A 5,353-nucleotide genomic window follows, 5' to 3' on the forward strand; every position below is an offset into this window, starting at 1 on the left:
GGGGGGGGGGGGGGGGGGCTGACTGGTCATTCTGGTATGGTTTTCTTATGAATTTGGCCGAATCAATTGACTTACCCATTTTTGACCGAAAGTTTGTAAACACACTATTTCAATAATTGTTTTTAATTAGCTGTGTGATGCATTACTAATTTTATTTTTCTGCTCTTTCAAATATTCTGAAAACATCCATAAAATATTAGTTATTCAATTGGCGCAAACATTTTCTGTTGAGAAATTTTTAAACTAACTTAACTTTTTTAAACTGTTTTTTTTTTAAATTTAAAACAATTGGCATATTCGACTTCTCAAAAATGTATAATTATTCCATTTGAGATTAATCATAAGTTATAATAGATTATTTCAAATTATGTAAATAAAATAAAAATAAAACAAATGTCATAAAAGAAGTATTGTTCAACTAAATGGTTTGGTCCATGGCGAATGTACGCAACGTTTTATTTTTTAAATAAGTCATTTTTCATTTTTGTGACTTAATGAATTTAATTTAAGCATGTATCAATGAAAATATTATCACATTTTAGGAATTTTTAATTTGGTCGAAAATGAGATAAATTCACGACTGAGACTTCAATTTCGGCAAATTTGTAATTGACCCAGTCTGAGAAACTATTGAATAGTCTGTAGTGTTTAGTGAGTTTCAAATTGGGATCCTGACGCAGGTAAATTAAAAAAGATAAAATGTGGGTAAGTTTTAACTTTTTGCAATTATGTCCAATAATTGAAGCAATCTCCGTTAAAACTCGTCTTAAGTCATTTTAATAGATATGAGAAAACTAACTTTAGAAACCTCCGCTTATCTGTACTAGCTGGAGTGTAGATGACTTACAAGTATTTGAGAATTTTAGAAATTATATTATTAGCCTTATTTATTGTCATGAAATATTTATAATTAATTGAAAGGCAGAGTGGATGAAGCAGGTAAGTGAAATTTGACTAAATTAGCTTTAAAGTTTATACCTTGGTGTGTTTTTGTGATAGGGAAATAAAGACTATGCCATGATTTTATTTGTTTTTTCGAGTAGTGATTAATTGGTTGAATAGATAGGTCCCCAACGCTTGTTGGAACTATTCGCATGTTAGTATTTGTTAGTATTTGCACTCTTGATGTGTTAATATGCTGCAAAAAAACAGGTTTTCAAATATTTTTTCCAAGTGCACTTGGAACCTTACTTTCGCTCTAAAAACACTTAATATATTTTCTTTAAAGTTAAATGACTAATCAAAATATATCTGTTGACTAGAATAAAATAAAGAAATTTTTGTTTTTGTTTTGTTTTTTTCTTTTTTTTTTCTTCCAAAAATTTTGCTGAGATTGTGAAAAACTCAACGACCATGTGGTACTGATTTTTGATCAGATTCTCTAGATGATTTCTTTCAGATTTTTAATCTGAAAGGGTATTAGCTGGAAAAAAATAGTAAAACTTTCATATATATATCACCATAAGATATCTATTTATGCTTCCGTTTTCATATCTTGTAATCTGGCAATCTTATTACGAAAATATTTTTAATCATTCTTGAAAGATTCCGGTACGCGTAAGTTCATTTTAATTCGCTCCTCACTATATAGATTTTCTTTCATGTACTGTTCTGTAATTTCTTTTACATTTTATTTTCTGTTCTTTGCTTGATATGTTTTATTTCGTATATATTTTTACTTAATGTGTTCGATTTTCGTTTCAATTTTTTTAGTGCTCCTCACACTATTGTATTGATACATTTTGCTTTGGCTATATTGCTAAAATATTAGAAAGCACTCCTTTTTTGCCGATATAATCGTGTGAGCTGATGAAGAGATTATATCGTTTTTTTTTTATTTTGTTTTCCTGATTTTTAATTTTTTTTAGATAATTGAAAGACAATATATAAATAATTCAAGTATTCAAAATCTTTGAATAATAAATGTAAGGCTTTTTCTAGAAACTTTGGCAAATCTGTCAATGATTTTTTCAACATCAAAGCAATGTCAACATCCAAATCAATCAATGGTGAACATAATTAGATGGAAAAAAAAAACAATTTTTTCGACCTATCTAGGTGTATACGCCCCCTTAAATAATTTTTTAAATATTTTTTTTTTCTTTTGTAAACTATTAAAAAAATTATTATTTTTAATTTTTTTTTCAATTTTGGGGGGACTGTGACCCTCCCACTCCCCCCCGCGCTGAATCCGCCACTGTATCAAACCAAAGCTGGGCAAAATTTTCGAAAATACGAGATCGACTTAAAAATAGAATTTATGCTTGAGTTAGCTTTGATTTATTTTTTTAACTTGATTTTTATTTCTTTAAACCTATTTAATATGATTTTTTTTATTTCTTGTAAAACAAAACATGAACACAAAAAAAATATTCGTAAGTAATACTCATACTATGTGTTATACTTACTATGAATCATTCTCACTTTGTTACTTTTTGCTCGTTATTCTAAAAAATTGCGAAATCTTTCACACGAACTGTTTTTTTTTATTTATTTATTTAATGCAACAGTCATGATACGGTGATTATACATATATTATTGCTTTTAAATTCTAAATCTATCGTGTTTCATTTGAATCTAGAAAAATCAGATATGTTACGCATTCAAGATATAAAATTTGGCTCAGTGAAATGCGTTGCATTTTAATTCGGATTAAATTTAAGTAAGTATAATTTCATTTTGATGCTAAATTATTTGCATAGAGTTTTTAATTAAGAACGTATGAGTTAAGAAGGTTAAATTATTTTAGACAGTGAATTAAATTTCATTAATTAATTATTTAAGACATTAGAATTAAAATTTCTATTAAGTTCAAAAAAATAAAATCTGCTTGACTTAGAAACTTAAAATTACTAAGGTGTGTAGAGAAATGGATAGGAATTACAATGGAATAAAAATATTTAACACTCGATTATTTTCCCGACAATTATTTATTTTTAAACTTCCAGAATAAAAAAATACCATAGGGGCCACTCTGCAATGACATGCTATAAAGGCCTGTTTTGCTTATGATCCCAACGCGAACTTTTTTAAAAATTCTAATTTATTCAAATTTTTTCTCAGTTTTTTTGTTTTATGTTATATATTGTAATTATGTATTATATGTAATTATATAACATTTTATGTGATTACTTAATGTGCAAAAATTTCACTAATTAAAAAAATTAGAACTAAATTGAACATTTTTGTATGTTGACTATATAAGGGAAAATGAAATGTAAAATAAAAATATTCGTTATAAATTGTAATCATACAATACATATAATTATATAATATCTATATATATATATTTCTCTTACACGGCTACAAAAAAGCCTCATTACAATTCCCCGAATGGCAACGCTAGAAAATCGGCCAATGATTGCCGCTAAAAATGTCACATGCCAAATCTAGCTGAGGAGGTATAGCTCTTTTAAAAACGGAAACTGAAATAACCTTAAGCTAGGCAGAAGTGAGTAGTCTTTGTCGATAGATCTCAATTTTAGTATTTTGTCGAAAGCGCTTTTTTTCACGAATTTATATATTACGAATTTATTTAACGATTTTTTATTTATATCACGAATTTATTTGTTTTATTATTGTTATTAGTAATTCATTGAAAAATGAGTCTCAGTCATGCTGTTACGCTTTAAAATTTTATACTATAACACATTTCTAATAGGTTTAACGAATTACATGCTATTTATTTGAATTCAAATTTATTTTAATGACTTAGTATTTACTAAAAAGATGTAATATTTTTTTTAAAAAAAAGTTGTTATATGGATTTGAATGATTGTTTTGAATTCTTAAAATTTTGTGTACTTGCAATGTACCTAAGTTAGTGACGAGCGATGCGAGCTTGGTTTGCAAAGCAAACCATATAAGATTGCGTAGCAAGTTTCGGGGGTTGGCTAGCGTTAGCGAGCAGGGGGCTCAGCCCACTAGTTTTATATAATTAGTTAGCATGCCTGACTGTGCGCAGCCGATGGTTGCGGGTTCGAATCCTGTTCAGGGGGGCATGGATGTTTCTTTCTCTGTGTTTTATGTCCTTTCTTCTGAGTGATTGTGTGCATGTAACCTGCCCTATGAACGGGTTTGTGGTTGTATGACATGGGTGACGCTTCTCCACCGCCGTAGCTTTGTCATAGGTGCTCACTGGGTAACGATAAGACAGTAGCAATTCTGGCATTTCTGAGGCCAATGGGAAATCGACCCAAGTGCCCACCATTAACTAAAAAATAAATAAATAAATATTTTATATAATTACTTTGTTAAAATTTTACTGATTAAAAAATTTAGAACTAAATAAAATGATTTTGTAAGTTGACTATATGAGAAAAAAATATAAATAGCTATTGTTTATTTTGTAGGGGCCAACAACGTTGCCTAGTAAGTAGTAATATCAAAATAAGTTTTAAAATGTCGAAATAAATACAATATCAAGTTATCTTATTACATAGATTCTTGTGTACTGATATTTTAAGAAATTTTTGATAATAAACCAAACATGTAATAAATAAATGTAATATGTATTAAGTTTGAATATCACATTGTAACTCATACAAGTAATAAACCTAATCTTAAAGCTAAATTTTGTAGATATGATGATAAAAATTAAATTTATTTGTCTATATTTTAATTGCTAAGATGATTACGTGAAATAACTTAAAAGAAGCAATATTCCACGCTGTAAGCTGAATACACACAAGAAATACACAGCAAGTAGTTTCTAGCTTCCTAATTTTATTTAAAAGGTCTTAAAAATATCGTTTTTTTAAAAATAACTTCTGTTATAGAAACTTGATATTAATATTTTATAACCAGTGTTGAATAGTAGACACAACTACTCCTATCAATGTTCAACTTGGTAGCCTTGTATTTAACTCATCCTAGAAGACAAGAAGACTCCTGAATCGGGACAAACCAATACCTCCTAGATGGAAGAAAGCCGAAGGACGCAAAACGATGACTCATACAGTTAGGCCCAGATTTGCTGATCACTTCTGACGATGCTTCACTTTTTCCCTTCTGTTTCTCGACACTTTTTCGTTACTCTTCTACTAATTTTTTACTTTCTACAAATTATTATTATTATTTTTTTTGTCTAGATTAAATGTTCTTAAATTGTGTAAAAATGCTTAATATATTTATTTGTTTTCAGAAATGATTAACAATAAATCAATTCTAACAAAAATAACTGTTGTGTGAATGAAAAAAAATATATTTTTAAGCATTAAATATCAGTTTTATTTTATAAATTGGAAAATTTTATCTAACTTTTTGTTATAAAATGTATGGATTAAAAACAAAGAAATATATTTTTAAAGGGATTTTACACATTTATTATTATTATAGTTTTGACATAAAACTA

This window comes from Parasteatoda tepidariorum, chromosome 6 (genome assembly GCF_043381705.1).
Source record: "Parasteatoda tepidariorum isolate YZ-2023 chromosome 6, CAS_Ptep_4.0, whole genome shotgun sequence".
In the NCBI taxonomy this organism is placed as follows: Eukaryota; Metazoa; Arthropoda; class Arachnida; order Araneae; family Theridiidae; genus Parasteatoda; species Parasteatoda tepidariorum.